Below are 26,670 nucleotides of genomic sequence, written 5' to 3'. Positions count from 1 at the left end.
AATGTGGTATTTCTGACACTGCTCTAAAAGGGAAAAGAAATATGTGAAAAATGAGGGATTTTTGACACCCTTTAAAAATAAATAAAAAGGCAGTGAAACATCTGAGCTGCCTCAAACGAGGCTCTGAAGGCTGCAAGGGGATGAAACATGGGATATCTCCCAGCAAAGTCAACACAATGGCATGTCAGATGGGCTGGTGAGAATATGATATATCAAGCTACTCTTTTTCATATTTAGTCTTTTTAAAAAGAAGCCATCATAGAGCATGCAATAGGTATTTCTGACCAGGTATTCTTAACAAAAGCCACTGAACTGTCAGCTCAACTTCACTGCCTACAGCAAAACATGTCAGACAAGAATGATGCATGGCACACTTCTCCTTGCACTGAAAGAAATCTAAATTCAAAATATTTACCAAAAAATTCAACCACTATAAATCAGGATATAAACTGTTAATTTACCATTTTGTCCTATTCTCATTTTTCTGAGAGACACAACTGAGAAAGTAAAAATAGTCCTGACCAGATTCACAGATGAGGTGATAATTACATCCCTCCTACACAAAATCCAGCTAAACAGAATTTCTTTGGGAGAGGAAAATATAGGTACACTTCCACTTCAACCCAAAGGGCTGTTGTGTGATGACTCTGCAGTTATCTCAGAAGCTGGAGGAGCAAGTGTCACCATTCCTAACACACGGAGTCCTGTGGGGGTCATGGATGTGCCTGTGCCAAATGCAAAAATCTCATTTCTCCCCTGCACCCCTTTCTGCCAATACATATCCCACACAAATCCCATTTCAGAACCAGTGAGTTTCTTTCATTCTCTACCCATTTTATAAGCCTGGGCTCCCAAATTCTTTCCTGGTGCAAAGAATATAATTAAGCCTCTCAAGCCATCATATTGACCTGCATTATTTTAAATTAAAGTTAATGGCAGCAATGAGAAAAGGATTAGAAGGTTAAAATATATGTACTGAATATCTCTGTACCTTTTCTTTTTGGTCATATAGATAAAAATTACATGAAAATATAGCTTTGCCACAGCCAAACCATCACTAGGTACATACATCATGAAGGTCAAATGCTTTCCTCTGTGCCAAACTTCTGGTGCCTGGTACTAACAAGATCTGCAATAGTGTTGTCATCCTTTAAACAGCTACCAAGTCAATCATATCTGTAATTTTTTTTTAAATAACATCTATTTTTTTCCCTTGTGACTCTCAGGACTTGGAGGAGGATCTGTCTCATCAGGTAGGAACATTTTGTTGTAGGTAGGAAAGGAGTCCATGCAAACTGTGGTTTAATGCTCAGCTCAAAAAATTACTCATTTTGATAGCACATTAAAAAAAGTGCAAGACAAAACCAAAACTAAAAATGACAGGCAGCAAAGATGTGATGTATCGTCCCTCCTTAGGGAGCACTGATATAAGACACTTTGGAGAAATGCTTTTATTCCACTGTTGTAGAACAAATATCTCCTTGTGTACAAATAATACTTCATGAATCCATTGTAGGAGTAACTAACACAATGAGCCATCATGGGGCAATTGCAAGTAGAGGGTTACTGAGGAAGCTGCTGAAAATCTCCCATGCTGGACATGGCCAACAAATGATTCCCCAGACAGGAATACACTTTCACCATCCTGGGACCCCAAATGCCAAGAGCAGCACATCAGGTGATGCCTCCATCCCCAGTGACCCCTGCAGCACTCACAGCCTCTAAATGCTGCCTGAAAAGCATTCCAGGAGCCATCTGACAAAAGGATGAGAAGGGAAGGCAAAAACCCTACAGATGTGTAACACCATCACTCCTCGGTTCAGCCCTTCCCTCCTTAACCCAAGGAACCAAATGAAAAATATATGACAACAACCAACCTGCAAACAGCTCCCCATCTATTATACAGCTGAAATCATAAGAAATGAGCTTGTTGAAATAACAAATGAACTTGCAATTGCTTTGCTTCGCGTAACTCCCATATGTTTTTAGACATGTTTTGAAAGACAACTTTTTGAGATTAATAAATGCCATGTGATACACTCAGCTCTTGTCCACTGAGGACTGGGCCCAATCACAGCTAAAAGCTTTTGCCACTTAGAATATGAATGGAGAACATCACAGCACAAATGGAAAAAATACATGTTTATGGTTATGAGGATATGCAAATGCGCTGCCTGGTCTCCATAATGTCCTTGCCACGCTCATAGATTTGAATTTCTCACAGGGGAGTGAGTTTTACAGAGTAGAGGGCAAAGGGGGAAGGCAGGTGAAATATCTTCCAAGGGAAAGGCAATGCTATTCCTACCTTCTCTTCCTGACTCAAAGTAGGACCTACCAATTGTTTTGTTCCCTGTTTCATAATAAACTTATTACTGAAACCTCACAAACTGAACAGTGATGTTTGGGCACTGGAAAGGGACTTCCTAGAAATAAAACAGGGATATTCTCACCCACAGTTGTTCCCCTCAGTTGTGGGGAATGTGAATTTCCTTCCAGCACGAGGAAGATGTGCATTTTGTGCTCCAGACAATCACTCTGCTCATTTAATGATCCAAGGATGACCACGTGTTCATCACTCAGCATGGAGCCTTGCACAGGCACTCTCCAGTTCTCCTTGTCATTGCTGAATTGCATGGGTGTCACAACTTTCATGTGTTGTTTATTTAAAAAAAATAATAATCTGAAGATGTTCTTCCCATTCTATATGCAATCCCTGAGTAAACACCAGCTGAGGGTCAGGGAATGCTGTGCTTGGCCTGCAGTGCAGCATGGTCTGGTTACAGACCACACCCTTGGAATAAAAAAGCCTTTGGTGTAAGGAAGCACAGGTTATGAAAAAGATCAGGGGGAAAAGACAGTTAAATGAATGGTATCTCTCACACATTTGTTTTTATTTAATTTTTTATGATCTTCAAAGAACACTTTTTGAAAGAGACAGTGTCTGAGATAGTATTTTACTGCCAAGTCATCAGTGTCTGCTGCAAAAAGAGGAGCAGATGATATCAGATACACTCCACAGAAACTGCAAAACACAGAGATCAAATTCGACATTAGAATGATTTTACACACTGTATTTGTAGTATACATAATAAAATTAATTCTAAATGATGCAAGTGTTTTGTTTTATGACCACTAAATTCAATACTTCTCTGCAAGTCTACCTACTTACCCAAGTGCTTAAAAACCCCTGAGCCTCTTCTGTACTTATCATCAAGTGTCACTTGTACCTCATACTAAAAATATGAATTTTTCAACTGAGAGCACTGGAGAAAAAGAACTGACTACAGAAAATAATGACCACATCCAAACCATCTGTTAGGAAAAAAAAAAATTACTCAAACCAAAATGATGAGAACAAGAGGAAACTACAACTAAAAACATATAACTTATCACTAGCACTTGTCTAAAATCCTAAAAGCAGCAATTTGAGCCCCAGAAAACATATAAAGAAGTAAGCAATCTGTTTGTCCGTGTTTAGAGCACAAAAAAATTGAAGGTCTAAAAGCAATAAGCTCTGACAAAAAAACCCATATCCCTAAAGCAAACCACTGAAAAGGCTTCTTTAAATCTTCTGAAACACATCTACTGAGATCTGTGGAGATCAACATTTTCTTTTTTTTTTATTACATATTTTTTCAAGTGTAAAAGAAGTGAATGAGAGGAAGGCTGCCTGAGATTACAGAAGGAATAGGAGGTGCTGGAGGGACTCCCTGCTGGGAAACAACCAGCTGTGAAAGGACTGAACTCCCAGGTGCTCCCTGAGCACAGGAACAAAACAGAGACTATAATTTTAAGGCTGATCCCATGTTATAATTTATATATCTATAGAATTTTTTATTTCACGGAGCAAGCTCCAACTATTACAAAACCTGCAACAACTGAGCAGCTGACTCCTCACTGGGGCTTTGCCAGCACAGAGCTGGAAGTGTTTTACAAATGGTAGGATGTAAATATCAACAAATATTTAAAGTGAGCTTACAGGTTTATTCAGGGAGATTTTGTTGAGTTTGGAGTTTTTTTGGTTGGTTGATTGGTTTTAGTTTATTTATTTGTTTAAGTAGAGAAATAAGGATGAAAGAAACTCTAAATCTCACATGACAAATAAATAGCCACATATAATAAGGGAACAAGGAAGATCCCATCTCTAAGCAAGGTTGACATCCTGCAAGAGGATCAGTGGTAAATTATCCTTCTGCATATTGGGCATGAACAGAAATTAGATGATGGAGTGGAAAAAGTGGATACTAATGAACAAGCAGTAAATTATTTTATGTACAAAAGGCATTATTGAAAATCACCATGTTCTCCTAACTGTTGAATTCTTCTTTTAAAATTTGCTACCAGGTCTTAAAAGAGTTTGCAAACAATCAATTGGAATTTACATTTTAATTTAGTTTGTTTCTGAGATTTCCCACTCTTTCTCCCTTTCTGTGGCTTCCCAAAGCTGGAATTCACGAGGATTCTGAATGAAATCCCTTTGGGTCTCATCACTGGAATCAAAAGAAAACAAATGTCTGGGGGAAAAGGTTATTCTGGAAATCAGGTCTGTTGAAAGGAGCTGACAGATTGCACAGCAGTGCAGCTTGATTGGTTGTAGCTGTCATTTTTCTGTATCTTATAAAGGAATACAAAACTATATCTTAGCTATGGCAGCCAAAACAAGACTTCTTAAAAATAAACAATCTTGAAAACCATTTGGCCAATTTATACATCAATTAGGTGAGACTCTTACTCACTGTACACTATTATTTAACTAGTAAATAGCAGCTAGAATAACTTGGCTGAAGCCTGATAACCAGCTTCTGAAGGCTGAAGTATCACAGCTCGAGCCTTTCTCCATGCTCAGGAAAGGTTCATCTTTAATGACCTCACCACTTCCATTTCATAACATCTCTGCGTGGCTCTTCTTGATGTGTTTTTTCAATTTTTCCCTTCAGAGAGAAGATCACCATTAATTGAAGTGAGCTGAGAAGCAGCTCAGACGGATGGGTTTGGTTTCTCTCCAGTGACATCCATGCAGTTTATTACATAAGCAGTTTACTGCAGTGAAGTCATTACAGTGTCCAGCCACAGAGCCTCTGTTTGTTTGACTCCTCAGCTCCTCTTTAACCACTTCCCTCCACACAGGTGAGTGTTCTTTCTTGCTATAGCAAACCTTTACCATTTGTTTCCAGTTGACATTTCCTTTCTTCATTTTTTTTCTGTTGGTTTTTTTTTTTTAATTTTTGTTAATATACTGTAGATGATTACATAAGTGATTTATTACAGGAACCTTACTGTATGAGGGGCAAAACTTGTTTAAAAGAAATCCAACAGCTACAGTATTCCCTTAGGGCAAAATGTACTTCCACTTAATTTCTCTACTGTGTATTACACACCATATAATTGCTTAAAACAGAAGCTACACACACAAATTTTGCTTGGCACCAGACACCTGGCTTCAGAGAGTACACTCAAGTTACATGCTGTGTTTTGCTACAAATCCATTGCACCACCTAAAGTATTTCAAAGAGATCACTAATAGAAATATTTTGAACTACCTAAAATAAATCAGCAAGTAAGCAAACCACAGTATTTTGCTAAAGGTTATATTAAAATAAGCCACAGTGTTCCTGAAAGATATTTTATATGTGCATGGCTTTAGCATTCCTCGTGCCCTTTTTCCAATGCACTAAATAAAATCATGAGACAAACTTCAGAGATGGAAAATATCTGCTAGATCATTTAGACCATCCCAGTGCCAGTTCAGGATTTTTTCCTTTATTTTCTAGTGTTTTGTCAAACCTACTTTTAAATACGCTGTATGTTCCAAGTAATGAGATTTCCACTACTTTCCCCTGGGAAATACATTTATATAACAACTTTCTTCCCCAAGGATCCCAAAGTGTTTTATAAAAATATACATACAAATCACTTCCCCACTGGAGTACAATCACTTATGAGGCACAGGGTGGCAGCCAGAGGGAAATGATACACAGGACTCTGCAAATTTATTGCAGGAGGGAAAATCCTGCCCAAGGACAGAGGGGCAAATCCCTATCCTGACGACTGCCAGGAACTCACACACATCCACAGGCAGCAAACAGCAGCGTGGTTTCAATCTGCACCTGCAGAAATGAGCTTGAGCACCTTCACAGGCAAAGGGTACCTTGGGCAGATTTGGAACACACAGGTCATGAAGACCTGGAGTAGCTTAACAAAGCAAATAAGTCATGCAGGAATAGCAGAGCAGGGACTGGATGCCTGGAACAGCTACTGGCTTGAGGAGTGTGCTTGGATCATTCCATCAAACTCTCACTGACACTGATGTCAGGGCAGTCCTGGCTGCTCCCAGCCACCCCAGGTCCACCCACAGCCCATAGGTCATTTATTTACTGCTCAACACTGGCAAAGCAGAGCCCATCCATAAATGCACTGGGAACTGCCTGGGCAGGAGGGAAGGAAGGGGAAACAGGAATCCAGAAGGAAGGAAGGAGAAACAGGAATCCAGAAGGAAGGAAGGGGAAAGCAATCCAGAAGAAGGAAGGAAGGCTTGGTGCTGGTAGATTGCTGTGTTTGAGACTGAATGCCATTGTACATTTAAAGACCAGAGTACTATAAGGGCTAGGAAGCAAATAATGCCAGAAACTACATCATATTTGGAAGGTTAACAGTTTCCAAGTTCAAACCCCTTGGGTGGAGTTCAGGAATTTTCAGTGCAGATGGTTTGTAGGCAGAGGTTGAGGGTAATGAGAGGGTCAAGCCTCATTATCAGCATTGTTTTAGCAACCTTTGCTCATCTTAGGGGGAGAATGAGAGGAAACAGGACAGCCTGTGCTCTGAATCTTCCTTCTGTTTGGTTTTGGCCATGAGACTTTTAACAGACCTCCAGTCTCCGTGCTCATTGCCAGTGCTCAGCTAGGAACCAGTCATATACAGGACATAGGTGTTATGTACAAGTGATTAAAGCATCTTCTTCTCACTAGAGAGATAGATGAAGCTTCTTGGATTCTTCCACCTGGAAGTACACAGGGTATTGGTAAAGTGGACGAATAGATTCTGAAAGAAACCATGTTAGTTAGCTCTGAACCACAGTCATTAAGTGTACTTTGAGAATAGATGAACAAAGGAAGCATTTTCCACCTCTCCTAAAAATGGGACATTTTCTTCACTCTCATGGTGGGACACCACACCAGGCAATTGACTCTAACTCATGAACTCACAATGCAAAGTCTTCTACCTTGTTCCACGTTACTAACCTGAAAATCAAACTTAGCTGTTGCTCATAAGCACTCCCACCCTCCCAGGCTGCAGCACAACGTGCCAGGACTAACCAGAGCTCGGCAAGTGCTCATCTGCCCTTGCCTTCAGCCACCACCAGAGATGCACCACTCCTCTCCCTTCACTGATGAGCAGCACATCACTTTCACTTAAAATACAGAAACGAGGTCTTATCCTAGAAAGAGAATTGAGCAGGTCCACATGGATGCTCCCATTTCACTCTCCCTGTGCCTGCAGCTGCACAGACAGTGACAAAACATTTGATCCAGTGCTGCTGAGAGTCTTTGTGCAGAGGTGAGTCTTTGATCCTTCCCAGTGCTGCAGGAACACAGATGTGATTTCTGAGGGCTTTGCATAAGTTTCCAGCTTGTGGGATTGTGGGTGCATAGTGCAGTTCCTGAATGTCTCCAGTGCTGTCCTGGCACTGACAATGGGGGCACTAGCAATGCAAAGGTGGGAGCTGAGTCATTTTCCTGGGGAGGAGCCCAGCTCTTCCAAAGCCTGCTCCAAACCATGAGCTGATAGCAACAGATGAAAATGAGCATGAAATATTTATTTTACAGACACACGAGGAGAAACTTTGGTCCCAGGGACACAGAGGGGGCTGGCTATGGGTCAGAATGACTCCAGACAAGGTCCTGATTGCTGGAAGCCCATGGCTCAGGCAGCTCTGAAATAGCAAAGGAATTCATGTTTCTGAAAACACTGGATTACAACACTTTGAATCCTGACAAGTTGATACCTACATATTAAACTGTGCTACAAAGACAATATCCAGGCAGACACGGGGCTGCAGGAAGAGGTAGAGTGCTTCAACAGTTTTGCATGACAACAAAATGAACAGCAATACATTCAGGGTGCTATTGAGTTGTAAACTATTTCTGCTCCATTTAGAGGTTAGAAAGTGCAGTGTGATAGAGCCAAGCAATATCATTTTTCCATGGGTAGAGTCATGCAGATACACACACCCTCCAAATTAATTTATTTACGTGCTTTTGTTTCCAAAGATCCTCCACCATGTGTATGCTGAGAAGCTACCCAAGCCAGACAAGCAGATGTTCTGCAGACTTTGGATCCTGACAGCCCATTCTCCAACCATTTCTGACAGCTCAATAATCAGTCAGTGCCAAAGCAGCATATTTAACTTAAGGGTTGCCAGAAATCAGATACCCACGCCTTTTTTCTTAAGGAGTACAAGGATATGAAAACCAGGAGTAGCATCACCCACTGCCAGATACTCTTACATCCTCCTCGTGCACAGCATGAATATCATGTGAGTCCATCGTGGTTATTTGTCATTAAATTAGACAGAAGTGATGAAGTAGGCTGTGGAGAATTCTAAGCTATGTAAACAATTACAGCGTTCCAACTGCACACATTCATATCCCATAGTGTCTCAAGGAATAGCTTTTAAAAAAAAATCAAATTTGGTGTCAATTACATCACCCAAGTGCAGAAAATCATGGTTTCCAGCCAAAGAAAAAAAAGAAACAACACTATAAAAATTTACCAACCAATGGAACAAAAGAAGAAAATAACCAATCCAACTGATGGAAACTCCTTCTCGAATGCCTAATTGATAGGAATAAATTAAATCTTATTAATAAATAAATAAATCTTCCACAAAGAGCAGATTTTATTTTCTGGATGTAACGATAAGTGTATAAATGGAAATTAGTTCATTTCCATTGGAGAAAGCTACAGCACAGAAACATGATTCACCCTTCACTCAGTTTGGACTTACAATCATAGAATCTATAAAGTTGGAAAAGACTTTTAACATCATCAGGTCTGACCACCAGGCCAGCAGCACCCCATGTTCACCCCTAAGGCACATCCTCCAGTGTGTGCCCCATCCCTGGTGGGCTGATCTTCTCATCCAGCAATTTTTGTTGTTCAGGAATTTCACAGCAGATGTCTGCATGGAGGAGCTGGGAAGGGGAAGGAAATCTTTGCTACTTTACCAGCAATCTGTCAGACAAAACCACTGCTCTGCACACTTTTGAATCCCTGTGGCCTTCCAAACTTGTAGGTGAGCAGCAAACTTGCCCCCAGTGCCTGCCAAATTAAACTGCAGCTCCTTGAGAGCCCCTGTGAGCAGCACAGTGCTCATAAACACCTTCCTGCAATTCACAGAGATCTCTTTAATAAATTAACAAAGCTGTCACAGAAGTATAAATGGGAAATCATTGTATAAAATAGAATCATTTAAGATCACACAATTTCAGAAGCCTTTTGCAACATTTTGTAATTCCTTTAGGCCACTGCAGGTCTCCTTTACACTTGTGACGATGCCCCTTTCAATTTGCATTTAAAAGACAGTAAATTGCAGGGTTCATAAACATTTTTATAGTGATTTATTGAAGACTAGAATGTCACTCCTGTTCTTCACACTTTAGCAGTCCTGGGAATCGGCTGCAGGGCTGTATGTGTAATCTTGCTTTACCCATAAACTATACAAGAACAAGGCAGTTCTGAAACACATTATTTATTTATTTTTTCTTGCTTAAAAGACATTGGTGGCACTATTTTACATCTATATTTATCTTTCAGTTATAAGATGACCCATTTTATTCAGCCTTCAAGTTATAACCAGGTTTCTACAATTTACAAAGTACTTGGTTTGCAAATTAGAACTGTTCAGAGACAGGATTGCATTATGCCAATGAACAAAGGATTCTTTCTCTTCTCTTTTTAATAAAACACACAAAATCCACAGAATATTGGATTTATTATCACCGCTAGATAACTTTACCATACAGGAATGTACTGAGATTTTTTTTTATTTAAAACCTAAACCACAGAAATGCTCTGTGAAACTTCAGCTAGAGAATATTCTAAGGTTCTGCTCCTTCAAAGACAAAAGGGAAAATGTTCACTGCAATTGGACCTCTGATACTCCTATCCTCCTTCACAGGCAACAAAGTCACAAAAGAAGGTAAACAGTGCCAAGAAGTGTTGTTTATAAGGGCACTGTGATCTTTCCTGCATCCCAGTGGAGCTTTACCAGGGGGAATCTAGAAACCTCCCTGCACAAACAGTGTAGGGAAAAAAAAAAAAAAAACCAAAAAAAACAAGGAAGAAAAAAAAGAAAAAAAAAAATAGAAAAGCCTGCACCTCATTTGCCCTTCCAGTGACCAGGAGGGAGTATTTCTTTCTACTTTTTTCACATTACAATAATGGCTTCACAGCTCTTGAAAGGAGCGCTAGTGCACCAGCAAATGGTGCATGACACGCTGAAGCCCTGGTCTTTGTCGCAACAGCTCCGCTCCAAAGAAAGTCCTTCCTTGCCTTCTTTTCCTTGCCATTAACTGTGATGAAATGAGTTTTTCCCCCTTTTGATTCCACCCCCCTCGCTGTCTATTACAGTCTGACCTGATTGCACTTATGCACAGATTATTTCATAGAGACATCCTTTTATTCAGGTTTGCGAGTTTGCCTGCAAGGTTATCTGTTCACAAAGCAACGCCTCATTCCTCGTACTCATTTTTTTTTGAAATCTGATCTCATTGATAAGAACAAGACCATTCGCATTGCATTTGTCAGATAAGTAGCTCCATGCCAGAGTAATAATTTTTTTGTGACTATTGTCAGGGCTCCAGTTAAAATACATCAACCGATAAAAATGCAAGTATTGTAAAAATAACCTTGCATCAGAAGTGTTGGCCCTCCAGTTTTTCCAAGGCACGTTATGTCCTTTCCCTTAACAACAATTTATTATAGCCACAGCATCTTCACTTTTTCACAGGAATTCTTTTTAAGGATTATTTTAAAATACTCCCATTCTGGTGCTGCCACTGGTAGTACAGAACTTGAAATAAATAAGTGGAAGGGATCAATGTTGCACTTATTGTCTGGATTGGGTTTTGATTAATTTTAACCACACTCAACGCTGATGCGCGGCCGCTCCCAGCAATAACAAACAGATAAATCCGGAGCGGCAGACACGGCCGGAGCCGCAGTGTGATCCCGCACCGAGGATGCTCCGGCACTGCTGCTCATCTCCAACTTTGCTTGGGAGGGACCAGCGCAGCCAAACCCGGCGCGGTTCGCACGCACAGAGGTCAAACCCTGCGGAGCGGGGATGAAACAAAACAGCGATGCTGGAGCATCACCGCCGGCACGGCAGCAGCGCGCCGTGTCCCCGCAGAGACGGGCAGCTCTGTGGGAGCTGCGGAGAAGCGAGGAGCACAAAGGAGCGGAGAGGAGCGGAGCGGGGCCGGCCCGGGACGCGCAGCGCTGGCGGCTCCGAGCGGCCCCGAGCGCCTCCAAAGAGGCTCCGAGCGGCCCCGAGCAGTTCCGAAGCGGCCCCGAGCTGCCCCGAGCGACCCCGAACTGCCCCCGAGCTGCCCCGAGCGCCTTCAAAGCGGCTCCGAGCGGTTCCGAGCGTCTCCGAAGCGTTCCCGAGCAGCTCCGAGCGGCCCCGAGCGGCTCCGAGCGGCCCCGGGCCCGTGTCGATGCTGCCGCACACGCGGCCCGCGCTGATAACGCTGTAATAGCCCTCCTTTGAGGACCGGGGCTCCTGTGTGCTGATTACCCATTTATCACACCTGGCAGCCCTGCTGAACTATAATTACTCTTCTCTTATCCTGCTGCACTGTCATGTCCGAGAGGAGAAGAGAGGCAAAGGCTCCTGCTAATGACACATTACCCTCTTGACAAGCACTTGAAGGTTTTATTGTAAATATTCAAGATATAAAACATCTGAGATTCCCTTTTTAATTATAAAAAGCAATTTCCCGTGCCTGCCGCTCGGCCCCAGCGCCGCCACCAATACAAAGTTTGGGCGCCGTTATCCTTGGCTTCCCGCAAACAAACCCGCTCCTTTGTCGCCTTAACTCATTGCTGGAGCTCCGCTATCTCGGGGAAATTATCAAATGTAACGCCTGCAAAATGTGCCATTTGAACACACATCGCTCTCCTACAAAAGTTACATTGCTGCCCTCCCCCCAAAAAAGGGGGAAATGTGCATTTATATTAAGAAATTAGGAAGAGGAGGAAGGAGAGAAAAGTCCTGAGCAAATGGGTGGTGAGCGAGTCTTTCATTGGGTGGCTCTTGGGAGATGTGCCTCTTCTTGAGAGGAAAGGTCTTGCATAAACTAAAAATTAGAGATACGTGAAGTGCTGTGGTACATCCAGCCTATTTATTGGTCTCCAGATGAAGGAGAGCTGCAAAGCCAAAGACTTATTCCCCCTTGCTCTCACTATCAGCTGTGAGTTGTGGAGGTTACAGAAGCCATGAAATTCCCAAAAAGAGTAGGGAATCCTAAACACTGAGATGTGTAGAACTAAAAACCTGATCCATCATTAATCTGAGATACACAAGACAGTCATTAACATTCCAATGATGCCAGTGTGGTATTATTAACATATTATTATTATTATTAATAATAATAATATGATGCCATTACTAACATAGGTTAATAGCATATGTTATATGCTATTATATGTAATATATTCATTCCTACACCCATAATGGCATACACTGCTCTAGCAAAAAATACAGCAGAATTCCTGGAAATCTTGGAATTTGCCTAACCTATCATTTTTCATCCCAGAAACTTGATAGCTAGGCTGATTTCACTATCAGCTAAAAAAATGCCCAAACAGATAGTGAAAATCTATAGAAAAAATTAAGCTGAAAATGGAAATGAATCCATTCATGTGCATCCACAAGTCCACCAAGAAAACCAAATTGCAATGTGTGTTTTAAAAGACAAGAAGTCTTTAAGCACTTCAGAGGGACCTGATTGAAGACAGGGCACTTTGCAAAAGGAATCCATGGACATCTCATTCCAAACCTTCTCATTACACTTCTGTGTAGCAGCAGTCTGCTCATTCTTGGCTTATTTACTGATCCTCCTTGAATTGTAAGAGTTGCCCACAGTGAGAGGAAAGCTGATGTGACAGATACAGGAACTGTCCATTAGAAATTGGTGCTCTGGGTCCTTGCCTAGTTTGCTTAACAAGTGCAATGGCTGTGATGGCCACCCTGACAAGATTAGATGTGTTCCTTGTGAGGAGCACAGCACCACCTCAGTGATGGCTGGGGAGCAGCAGTACATGACATGCTGCTGTGGGAATTGCGAACATTTAATGAACATAAACGTCCTACCAAATAGACATGCACGACGATGGAAAACAGCAGCACTAAAAGTGGCTCAGACTCACACACAACAACTCAAGGCTATGCTTGGAGCACCACACAATTTAAAACAAGGGATACAGCAGCTATTTTCTAACAAATCACATGGATTTGTATATACAACTGACTGCTCTGTAAAAATACATTGAGATAATTAGATAAAAGTTATTTGGTGCTATTAGAGTCGAATGATTCAAACTAATACGAGACTACAAATCACTGAACCCCCAAGTGCTTGATTGTGAATCCTGTGGTTCCTACTTTGGTCAAACAGTCATTAGCACTTCACACGCTCTTAATAAAAGAAACTGCAGCGGTCAGGCTTAAAATGACCATTTTCTCCATCTATTCACAACGATTTGAGGTTCCTAGACTGAAATATTAACAGCCCTGCTGAACCAGAATTATTCTGCTTCTCTCGCTTGCTGCCTGCTTCTGTCAGAAAGGCACGGAGCATAGAATGGCAGCGCACAGCTAACCAGATAATTGATATCTCCCCAGCCTATTCACGGTGGGAATCTGTCAGTTAGAGTCTAAAGACACAAACGCACGCTATGAAAATGAACTTACATAAGTCTTCCTGTGAACTGAATGCAGGCAGCATTTTGATGTTTAATTGGCTGGGTCCGGTTTACCAGCGCACACGTGTATTCCAGGGGCTGCACGCCGCACTCAGCTCCTCCTGACAGATCTATTTAGTCGGGAGGAGCTGTGTTTTCCCAAGGTAATTGCTCAGAATCATGCTTCCAAAGTCAAACTGATTCAAACTTTGCTTATTCACTCCTTGCAGACACGCGGGTAGGACTGTTTGAAAGCAAATGAAAAATCCATAGATCAATGTATGGAGCCTTCCCCACACAGTGCCACGGAGGGAGCCTATTTCAAACAGGGCTGGTTGTCAGCAGCAGTTACTGCCAGCATCTTTTTAAATATACATCTTTCAGAGCAATGCAGGTCTTTGAGATAATGAAAGATTTGCAACTACTATATTATCCACCGAGAATAAATACACAGACTCAAATTGGGCACACTCCCACGCATAGGTCCCTACTAAGTATGAGGAAAAAAATAATTGACAGTTATTCAAGTATTTGTGAATATTTTTTTACCTAGACTTATTCCCCTAATTAATAGGGCTTGTCTGATAAGTGTGATTTTTAAAGAATTTTTCCTGTGGGCTTAGTGGCTCAATGTGAAAGCATTTGGAAATAATTCCCTTACACCTGACATGGCATATACAATCCCAAATTACTCATTTTGCACCTCTTTGGCTTCAAATCAACAACTTAAAAAGGCTTAGACTGTCTCATCACATATATGTCATGAAGACTAGGGATAAAACTCATGGTTTGCTTGTCTGCACAGTAGAATAGGTTCTAGGTCTTTCTATTGCTGAAGCAAGTATCTACTCAGCATTTCCTAAAGTTTCTCATCAATTCAGACAATCAAGACATATTTGACTTTCTTTTCTCTCTCCCCTCAAGACTATAAAGAAATTGGATGATTTCCAGAGGTGTTGGTCTCATTCTGAATCCAAAACACAGCACTGCAGCAGCTACTGGGAAGAAATGAGCACCATGAGAGCTGAAACCAGGACACCAAAATCATTTTGATAGAGAGACTTTAGCACTTGTGCTACTCAAGGAAGGACAGCAGCTTACTGAAAATTTTAATCATGGTGGGGGCAAAACCCATCTGCATCCTTACTAGCACTGGCCAGCTTGGGCTTGCACTCCTGTGTTACACAGAATTTACACCACGACACCCACAAGCAGCTTCCTCCCCCCAGGGCTGGATCAGAGCAGCATTCTGTGCTGGCCATGCCTTTGATAACTGGCAGCTTTGAGAGGCAGAAAGCTTGGACTGAAAACACCTGCAGCTGTGTTGGGGAAAGGAAACTCAACATCTGCACCCCTGGTTACAATCCTTGATGGTTTCTGAGTTGTAGATGTACTGTCAAATTGTCCCACCTTACCCTATCGACTTAATTCAGGCAGGATTTAAAAAGATGACACTGTGACACATCTGGAGGGAGAGCTGTAGGGACTATAGGAAGGATCAGCTCTGTGCTCCCAAAACTAAAGCACTTCTTTCCAACACCATTCCCAGAGTGTCCCTTCAAGCCCTTCCTTTTCCAAGATAATTACACTGTTAGCTTCACTGCTTCATCTCCTGGACCACAACACACCTCAGAACCTGTAGGGTCTGCTTACAGTTCAGACAAACATAGAAGTTTCCAATTTATGTCTTTTTTTGTTGTTGTTTTGTTTTTGTTTCCTCTTCTGAAAATATAAGCTAATGGAAAAAATATTTTTACAAGTTATTAATGCACATTAATGATAAGTCTAGTGAGCATTAGTTCCAGAAGGGCACATTTGCTATAATGATGAAGAGCAATATATAAATGAACATTACAGAGCTCCACAGGTCCATTTCTGGGCCAACCATGATTAAATTAACTACAAAAAGATACTTGACACAACCAGTGTGACACTTGACTGAATTTGGGAGTCATGTAGGGATCTCACTGAAAACTAGGATGCTAAATAAATCCATCTTACAATAGCAACCATGTTCATGTGTTTTATTTAATGCAGTGGGGTGCTTATTTAATTGTTAACATTTCAACAAAAGAAAATAAATTATGCTTTCACCTCCATCCATGGCTCTGCTAATAAACTGTTTTTTCCCAAATGCATGGCCTTGAAACAATAAACTCTTAAGCTTTTCACAGAACCAGTTTTTAAGAAGGCATAGCATGTTTTAGAGATTCCAGCTATCAGTCACTTAACACATATTAATTTGACTCATCAGATACTCATATTTTGCCATCTGATCTGGAAGCTGGTTAATCAATTAACTGGTTTATTCCTGCATATTTCAGTACATTCTACTGAATTCAATAAATGACTACTTTATCAATTCATTTTGTTAACAGGCTGGTTTCTTCATTGGGCTTAATTTAATTTGATTTCACTGTAACAGCTGACATATGGGGATATTAAAAAAATCCAGGGTACTTCTGCACAAAAGCAGCTTCTTGGAAGAAGGATAAAGACATTCAGAGAGCTATGATTTCTGCTTAATTTTTTTGCCTCTAAAAAAACAAAGCTACTTGAAAGAAGAAAGTTAAGAGTAAGTTAATTGCTTAACAAACCATAAAAAAACATAGAAAAGAACTAAAAAGAGAATAGGGACACTCAAACTAGTGAACATTCCGGACTGTTTTTAATAATTGGAGCTCTTAGGGGCATAAGAATTATATATCAGTTTAAAAGCATGAGTAGTGTTTTGAACTTTACAGCAAAAAAAAAAAAAAATCTGCTTCAATTCTTTTCTCCCCTGAAAAGATAATTTCCCCTCAAAGGCCACAAGCTTCCCATAACATGTTTTCAACTACAGAACTGAACACTCAGAGTTGAAAACTTTCATTTATAGAGCAAAAGGCTTAAAGAAAAAAAAATAAGAAAAGAAAAGCCTACACCCCATCCCAGAAATAAACCTGCTGTTGTCATATCCTTGTGAGACTGCAGGATAATAAAACCTCATTGTTTTTTGTTTATCAGATGATATAAGTTATGAATTTTTAAAGGAATGTCTTTTGCACCAGACAGGTTATTTCTGTAGGCTAATTTTTCACAGCCACTTTGCATTGAAACCTCCGGCTTCATGAAGATGATATTTCTAGAACAATTCTATTTTTCTTTTTTTATCACCTTAGTAGTCTTTTCCCAGCTGTATCCACAGGGGAATGGAAATACCCAATTGCAAACGTGACAGCGCTGACTTCTGCAAAGTAGCTTAATTACTCATTACGAGATTCCATCAACAGAAGCTCCGGTCTGTGGTTTTGTAATAAGTGCTGTTATCTTTCCTTGGATTTTCATTCCTTCACAAAGGGGGATATGGCAGTGCTTTCCACATCCACGTTTTATATGGAGAGGAATGAGAGAATTTTAATGCATGAATTTGATGTCATTAACAATGCTGACAGCTGTTTAATCCCAGAGGAAACAACAGCTGAGTCCCAACTGCACCACCACCAACCAAAACCAAAAAAACAAACAAACAAAAAAAACCCAACTACCCCCCTCAAAAACACCCAAACAAAAGAAAAAAGGAAAATAAGTGAGTGCATCTCACTGGAGTACACTATGAATCAAATCACACCCTACCTACACTGTTTATAAATTCTTTAGTTAAAGTATCAGTAACCTCAACTGATAAAAATAAAACCTACTGCATCCTGACTGCTAGACTTTACCTCCAAAAACACATTTATTAAATGGTCCTCTTCTAAATTAGCCATTAATTAAAATTTAATTCCCATTCAAACACAATGTGAAATAAACCAGCACAACAAATAGCAATGATAATAATATAAACTATAAATGTAGGTGAAGCTGAGTTCTGAAAATTAATGTCGATTAATCCAAAAGGGATGGTATGAAAATACATTTAAAATGGATCCTCCAGCAGAAGTAGAAAAAACAACATGGGTTATGCTGCAACTCTTACTGTCCAATTTAAACCAGAACGTTTAGATAGAAGCCAAATTTGCTTTTGCTCTGTTACCCCCTCCACACACACATACTGTACAAGGATGTTTTAAGGGAAAGGAATGAAAAGGAGTACTTATAATATGTGTATTTAGGATATATACCCACACTTCTTTAATCCATCTGGTTTTTCATTGGTTATGCCATCATTTGCCATGTACATGATTTTTTGAGTTTCGCTAGGGGTTCAAATAAAAGACCCAAGCTACAGCTGATTAAGACATATCTTTACAATCTGCAACCCTCGTGTAACAGATAAAGCTTTCTAAGCCCTGCCTTGGGAAGGCTCCCATCCATTTAGAACACTAGACTTTAACCAGATGTCCAAAGTATTCACGTTATAAACAGCAACATTAAATGAATTTAAATCTCGCTCTTTGTCTGACCATCCTCTCTTTAGCAGCAGCTGTTCCCCTCATCTGGGAGTGGGGCACCTCTGCAGGGAGGGCTCTGGGGACAGGGTGACATGTCCCAGGGTGGCATGTCCCAGGGGGACAGCAGGGCTGGGTGAGCTCTGGGGGCAGCAGGATGATGAACTCCAATCCCTGCATCATGGACAACACAAAGCTCTGGCTCCCTATCAGATAAAGGAGGTGACTCCAGGCACGGCAAAAGTGCTGCTCAAATGCTTCATAACAAGATGTGCAGTCGTATTTTCTTGTGGTTAATATGGCAGAGGGTGAGGGAAAAACAGATTTTTACCTTTTGATGTTCAGAAACAGTTCATTCTCAATAGGGGAATATTATGTGACAAATGTGCCAGACTTCCTTTTTTTTTTTTTTTTGTGGTAATATTGCTCTTTGCAAATGGCACACATCCAATCCAATTGAATGTAATAAAATGAAACAATCTGTGCCATCTTCAATGGGTTTAATCTATACCATGTTAATGAATCCTTAAACAGACGTGCATGATGTTTTCCTGAAATACATGTAGTTATACTGTGCTCAGTATACTTGTCAGCTTGAAAATAATTTCTGCTTGAGAGACCACCTGCTATCATCACCCTATTTAGAAGCAGCTCATATTTATTTGGAAAAGAGAAATAATAGTTAAATAAATAAGCGACTTCTCTTACCCAAGCAAGGACAGTAAAATGGCTTGGATCCTCTCTGCACACTCAGGGATATTTTTCTCTTTCTTTTTTTTTCCCCTTTGCACCAGCTGCTTCCAAAAATTTCTGGTATATTTGTACTAATGCAGCAATAGGCAAAAGCTGCTTATTCTCATCTCCCAATGTTTCCCCGTTTCCTTTCTGATAAACAAAAATATTGGAGTTGAAAAGATGAAGTGAGTTATGTGACAGGTTTCAGGCATTATATAATATGGGTTGCATTACACTGCACCATATAATTTTAAGTTAATAAATATGCCAGAAAAGCATATTTGTAATTGATGAAATACCCAAATACTAAGTACCCAGTATATGTTTTTCTTCTGTTTAGACTCTGCAAATGGAACAAAGAAATATTATGCTTCTACTCCCTAGTACTTATTTGTGAAAAGATGGAGTAAATTAGATCAACTTTCCCTAAAAAGAGACCTAAAATAAACCATATTTTTCTGGCAAATGCTATTAGCAAAACCTCTAGTATTCACCCTCAAGAGAATAAAAGAATTAATCAATCAATAAGGTTGTGAGAAACTCTATGAGCACCAGGATAGGTTGTATGAAAGGACACCTAAAGAATGTTTATCCACATAAATCCAAAATCAACAAACTCACCACATATCTGTGCAACTTGAGGTGCACAACCTGTCCTGCTGGGTGATGGCAATGGGGTGATATCCAGGGTAATTTTGAGTTTATGTGATTTTCTAGTTTAGTAGCCAGGAAAAAGTGTAAAAGAGGGTGAAGTTCACCACCATGCAGAGGAATCAAGAAATACAATTTTCACTCTTTGGGCCAACAGCTGATTTAAAAAGAGAGACAGGAAAAAAGAGGTGAATGTTTTCATGTCAGTTGTGTGCTAATCAGAACCACCAATGTGAAAAAGTGAATTTTACCAAGGCACAATAAAAATTTGTCTGTGTCACAGATGAGCACATTTGAAGCACATACTGAGTAAAAATATAATGTGGGTGCTGTATGTTTGTGGGTTTCAGTGGGTGCTAGAATGTCATTGTGTGCAGAGAATGGACTAAACTGATACTGCTTTCAACATAAACAGGTAAAAATAAGTTTTGCACTGCTGAGGAATCCATAACTGTTACTGGTCTCCAAAGCTCAGACGTTTATTGTTTTCTTTGAGGCATAACCTGAATTCCACACCTGTTGGGATCAGGTTCATCTCATTGTACATTGAGATGATGCAGGAAAGCTCCTCCTACCCGACAGCTGAGGTGACAGGATTTAATAGATGGTTAGATAACTTTTCTTTCTGAGCAACTGAATTTTCTCCCTGTTTCTATCCTCATACTTGTGTACAGTTTTAAAGGTGGAGAGAAAAAACATCACAAAAAAAAAATTCCAGCTGATAAGACACTGCAGTAACAAATGTTCCAGCTGTTCTCATGGAACAATTTTACATGACACAGTTTTTATGCTCAGCCTGAACACATTAACTGCAATAGTTTTTTTGGGGGAAAAGAGTTTTTAGGGGATTTTTTCTCTCTCTCTTTAAGAGTACAACTGCTCACCTCTATAATGGGTTGCTGCCACAACAAGCTTTACATCAAGTTATCTTAGGAAACCACATGGAAATGTCAGTTCTGCTACTGCTAAGTGCCATTTCTGATACAGCACATCCGAGGAGCTGGACCTCAGAGACACTGTTAATTTGTTTCCTGGTGTAATTCCAAGTGTTGGTTTTGAGCTGAGAAATGCTTTGTTGTGTTTTCTGTGGTGGCTTTTACAGAATCCTCCTCTGTGTGCTCCAAGGTGGAAGCTGAGACTATTGAGCTGGCAGCACCTGTATTTGCATGACTGGCAGTAAGGTTGTTGTCGTCACAGGAACTCTTCCTTCCCCCATAGAAAGTTTTATTTCTCAGGGCCATGCAAACCAAATCTAAACCCATGCTTCCTCTGAGCTCATGATGAAAAGATTAAAGGATCCATAGAGCCATCAAGAGCTGACACAGTGGAACATCACAACCCTGAAGACAAACCTGGGACACTGAATTCCTTGCTAAGGGCTTATAGGTCACAAAAGATAGTGAGTTTCTTGTCAGGATTCAGTATTTCAAAGGATGAGAAGAAATCCTGAATTAATAAATAATGATATGATCTTTGGAGACAAATATAAACACAAAAAATAAAGGAAAAATACTGAGAAATCTTGTGAAGTTCTAACATAAAGTCAGACACTTAGACACTTTCTTAAAGCTACCAAACACTAAGCAGTGGGACAGAAATCTTTGCTGTGGTTTTAGTAGATTCTGATAATCTCTTCCAGACAGGATAAAAATAACCAGATGTGCTTTTTTAATTGCATTTTTACCTTTCTAGTGCTATTCTTGTGCAAACTAAACAGACACATTGCTTAAACATGTAATAACTTGAAGATGCTTCTTCAACATCACCAAGTGAATATTTACTTTTTAAAAGTTTCTTCCTGCTAAATGTAAAACAAATTTCCTTTCCTTCCTAAGTAACAATGATTACTCTTGCTCACTGTTCCCTTCTGCATTTCTCAGTTTTGCTAATTGTCAGTAAATTCAGCAGAGTTGCATCTCATTTCAGGAATTCTTTGAGTATCAGAGATTATTTCTGGTCAGGAATGACAGAAAGCACACTGCACCAAACATTTTTGCATCAGTAATGGAATACTTCACAAAGAATAATTCAAGAATAATTCAATTCATTTACAAAGAATATTATTTTGAACAAGAAAAAAAAAATCCTAGGATTTTGATGAGAATTATCTAGAAGGAAGAACTCTGGCAATGATGGATGTTCAGGCTGTCAGCAGGGGTCACAGAAAGGGACTCTCAAATATTTTTGAATCTTAAACATGTTGCAACCCATCAAACTCAGTGTGAGATTCTAAAATTAAAAATAAAATTGCATCAAATTTTATGCTAGAAATGAAAGTTAATTGACTTTCAATTCATGGATACTAATATTCATCCACACTTTTAAGGAGTGGTAGGCTTACAAGAGTATTTCTGTGACTGTGTCAAATGTCTTGTTCAGCTTACTTTAAAACTGGGCAAAGGAATGATAATTTGAGACAATCAGACTAAGTTGGTGGGTACTATGAGTTCTATTAAAAAGTGTTTTTAAATTATTTCAGACTCATAAAATCTTTCCATAGAGAGTGCTTTGAAACTGCAAATTAAATGTAGAGCTTCTATGAACTGTATCCATTTTTCCTGGAAGCACAGATTTCCATGGGGGTTCATGCCATCTTTTTTCTCTGTTACACTAGCTAATAATGCAGTGAATTTGCAGTAATAGGGCAAATGTTATTTTGATGACATTATCTGATTAAATTAAAGATGACATTAAAAGGACCATTTCAATGGGAATCAAAACCTCAAAAAGCAACTGTGGTTGAACACTCAGTTACTCTGTCCCAGGCTTAAAAAGAGAACACAATACTTCACTCATCCAAATGAAAAATAAATTCAGATGACATTTGACCTTGAGGAAGGTACATCTTCATCTATGAAAAAATAATGGTTTAGAACTTGTGTTTTTACATGGACACAATTTGAATCTATTCACACAAAATAAGTTCATGCAGCAGCAAACATGCAAATATGCAGCTAAGACAGGATTGAGAACTGAAATTACATCTGCTGGCACAGTGACAATAAACCACCAGAACCAAAGAACAAAATCAAAGATGGAAGAACCAGACACCTTCCTCACCATGTAATTTTACTAAATTCCCAAAATGATGAGAAATCAACTTATACATGACTGAAGGGTACAGAGCAGAAGAAAAAGAACATGAAGGAAGTTAAAATTACTGGAGGTTTTCTGGTGCACAGTACTAAAGAAGTTGTAAAATAAACTCCTCTTACGAGCTACATGTTCACATCCATAAATCAAGTGACTGTTTGAAAATCCCTCGACTTAAGCTCTCAGAGATAGAATCTGTCTAAGGAAACATTCCTGAATAACGTGACTGTGTTATGAATTACAGAGGCTTCACAGGAATAAGACACAAGATTAAAGGTATGCAGGGCTTGGCCCCATCCCTCTCACAGCCAGAACACACGGGGAGCTGTGACATCTCTGTCCTGCACAGACAAACCCATGGGCTCTGTGAAACAGCTTCAGGCACAGGATGGTGCTGCAGGTGTTGCATTTGAGGCTGATTTTCCCTGTGACTCAGGGAAGGATCTTTGTGCTTTATGAAGTGCCCAGGCGATGGGTGTGGACACTGAAACTCCTCAGTGACTCTCTTTACTCCAAGGTCACACCACTCAAGTCCAGTTATGGATGAGTCCTGCCACAAAGTACCAAAGTCTCTCTGTTTTGGGGACTTCCCCTCTTACTACAGATCCTCATAAAGCTGAATTTTCACTTTCTCCAGAATCCCCAGAAGCTGACTCTTAACTGTGGACAAGTGTGAAGCTGTCGGTCAGGACATCAGCAGAAACCTCACCATTTCTGTAGCATGTACTAAAAAACAATTTAATCTATGTTAAACCCTAAAACACAAGCTTCAAGGAAGCACAAGCCAAGAGAACAGAGATCTTTAAAACACTTCCCTGAAAAAAGCCTTTATAAATTTGTAGGTTTGCAGGGACATCCATGAGGGGATTGAAGAGAGTTGGGGGAGAAACAGTTCAAGAAATGACAAACACAATTATAAATAGATTATAAACAGCTGTCCTTGCCCCAATCCTCAGTGGAAAGGGGTCTATCAAAAAACTGCCAAGGGTCACCAGCTGTAAAGAGACAAAATATTTGTATTGCTTTGCATACTACTTCAAGACAATTATTTGGAAATAATGAGATTTTAGTAGATAATGCTGTATTATATTACATGTTCATTACATTATACCCAGAAAAAAAATGCACCATTATAAAAAACCTACACACACAAAACCCCCTCAACAACAACAAAACAAACCCAACAGAACACCACACACACCCTCCTCAAAAAAAAACCAACAAAAACCAAAACCACAAACAACAGAATCCCAAGCAAAGCAGAACAGGTATTCTTTGGTACACTGGCACGCAATTTGTAAGTCACAAACTCTTAGGGCATGAATTGTTAAGGACATCATAAATCTTACCCTACTACATAATAACAATTATTGTATATAAAGACATTCTGCCACAGACCTTGGAAACCATGGGCTTTGAAACATTTCTAGATATTTTTTGCCAGGGATGTGTTCCTGTTTATTCTATTCCAAGTGAAATATTTGATGCCATGTTTCCCAAAATACTAGAGAGTAAATTTAAAAACTGGCAGCAGCTCCATTCAGTAAATCTAGGAGTATGCCTTAAAACAGACCTGTCTGGCATATAGATTAAGCAGATGATATTTGCACATATGTATTTTCTGGCACTCAGTGAAATAAATAGCATAAATTTTTTATTCTTATCACTGTGATAAAGTTGTTGGTGAGGGGTTTCTGTTAGAATCATTGAGAAAAACATTCCTCATAAACTTAGCTGGAATACAAGCCAAAAGCAAAATTACTTGATTACAGTCTCTCTTCTTCAACAGTTACTAATGCATAACTGAGAATTTTAGAGTGGGATACTTTTGGATGACATGAGAAACAAAACTCTTCAGTGAATTTCCTATTGTTTTTATTGAAACAGTGAAATCATTTTGACAGTATTAAAACTAAACACTTTAATGAGTAAAAAAAAAATAGAAATTTAAAATATGGGATTTTCTGTGCTTTAAGAAGGCAGGCATAAAAGTTAAATATGAATATGCTGTACATATTTTCATGTTTCTTTTAAGGCACAACATAACTTTTATGTTAAAGTCCTAAGTTTACCATTCTTTCTTGGTCAATGAGTACACATCAAAAAAATCAATGAAGTTACAGAATTATTACCATGGTCTTTTGGACTTACTTCACCAAGGAATATAAATAATTAAATGCAGTAAGATAAAAAATGGCACATCACTTCTATCTGCCAGCTCCACATCCACAAGGGTCGCTCCCTCCAGCATCCCAGTAGCCACAGCACAGGTCTCTGGGACACATTTAACAGGGTGATTAATTAATGAGTGCATGTCCAGCTCAGAAGGGTTATGATGTCCAATTATAATTTCAACTGCCAGCAGTACAGCATGTATGGAAACTTTGTTATACCTACTCACACTCTAAAATAAAACACTCCTTAAACAAATGACCACTGACAAAGAGAGTTGGAGTATTGTCATCAGCATAATTGAGTGAAAAATGCTAAAATATGATTTAGAAAATATTGATATCCATTTTGGAGAGAGTAAGTTCACCTTACTTTGTGATGAAGAAAAAAGCTGCACTAGATTGAATGAAAATATTTTGTTAGGTCACCATATGCCAGAGATATCTGTACATGTTGAAACACACCTCCAGAGCAGACCATTAGTAATCACAAGCAAAATAAACAGGCTGAGGAAAAAAACATGTGAATTTGCAGGATTGGTACTAAAGTGTATTCTTCTCATAACTAGAAAACCCAACTGAGCATCATGGAAAATTTGCAAGAGAACCCACAGTTTCAAGCAAAAATAAAGAGGAATTATCTTGAATTGGACAGATTATTTCAGGAAAAATCCATCTGAGCCAACACTAAGCTCTTGAAACTGTTTCTCTGCTTACAAATTTAGTTATCAGACTTTTATCTGTTCCATTCTTAGATGCAACTGCTGGTCCTGCCTTCACCAGATACAACAGCCTAACTCATCATCTTGGTGAATATCTGACAGCCAGGAAAAGCCCAGGAACACCAGCTCCACTTTTCAGAGAAAATGGATAGTCAGCACCTGAGGGAGAAGCATTTTGTCTGTGTGTTTGCAGTGGTATTCCCCAAAGGATCATCCAGAGGTGCTGTCAGCAGCACAGGTCCAACACCTTGCATGTCCTCCAGATGGAGGAAAGCAGGGCTTGGAAAAGGGGATTCGAACAATAGAAATGTGTTCAGCTGTGAAATTAAAAGTAGGACAGCATGACATGCAGCATTATGTGTTGAGCTGAGTCAAAAGCAGTAATTAGGCTGAGCTAAAACACGGACACAGCTGTAACCAGAACAAATGCATGTTTTGTGTCCATCCTCACAGCACAAGTGTCACCTACCCATCCCCAGGCTCCTCATCACCCTCAACCCCTCTGCAGGGCCTCCAGTCCCTTTCCAAGCACTGACTGCTCTCCTTGGAGCCCCTGCACACCAACCTCCCCTTGTCCCCAGCTCTGCATGCTGTCCCCACTGTGCTGTCCCCTCTGCTGTCCCCTCTGCTGTCCCATCTGCTGTCCCCTCTGCTGTCCCCTCTGTGCTGTCCCCTCTCTGCTGTCCCCTCTCTGCTGTCCCCTGTGTTGTCCCCCCTGTGCTATCCCCTCTCTGCTGTCCCCTGTGCTGTCCCCCCTGTGCTGTCCCCTCTCTGCTGTCCCCTGTGCTGTCCCCTCTGTGCTGTCCCCTCTCTGCTGTCCCCTGTGCTGTCCCCTCTCTTCTGTCCCCCCTGTGCCATCCTCTCTGCTGTCCCCCCTGTGCTGTCCCCCCTGTGCTGTCCCCTGTGCTGTCCCCACAGCTGACTGGAGGCAGTGTGCTGCAGCTCACACGTGCCAGCTGGCAG

At 40.2% G+C, this 26,670-nt stretch overlaps 1 protein-coding gene and 1 long non-coding RNA gene across 4 annotated transcripts in view; one reads left to right on the top strand and one right to left on the bottom strand.

Annotated features, from left to right (window-relative positions):
- The window catches only part of WWOX (WW domain containing oxidoreductase), a 477,785-nt gene that overhangs the window by 108,306 nt on the left and 342,809 nt on the right, over positions 1 to 26,670 (bottom strand). The window lies entirely within an intron of this gene.
- On the top strand, positions 4,629 to 25,861 carry LOC117001680. 3 transcript variants are annotated; one of them, XR_004419097.1, is made up of 4 exons: positions 4,629 to 4,719; positions 4,938 to 5,127; positions 8,268 to 8,533; positions 25,741 to 25,861. It is a non-coding gene; the product is annotated as an uncharacterized LOC117001680 (long non-coding RNA). The 3 variants fall into 3 exon arrangements; XR_004419096.1 differs by lacking the exon at positions 25,741 to 25,861 and adding an exon at positions 14,890 to 16,225; XR_004419095.2 differs by lacking the exon at positions 25,741 to 25,861 and having other exon boundaries at positions 8,268 to 8,581.

Source organism: Catharus ustulatus, chromosome 11 (assembly GCF_009819885.2).
Source record: "Catharus ustulatus isolate bCatUst1 chromosome 11, bCatUst1.pri.v2, whole genome shotgun sequence".
Lineage (NCBI taxonomy): Eukaryota > Metazoa > Chordata > Aves > Passeriformes > Turdidae > Catharus > Catharus ustulatus.
The sequence above is the reverse complement of the archived record's forward strand: the minus strand, read 5'-3'. Positions and strand labels throughout refer to the sequence as shown.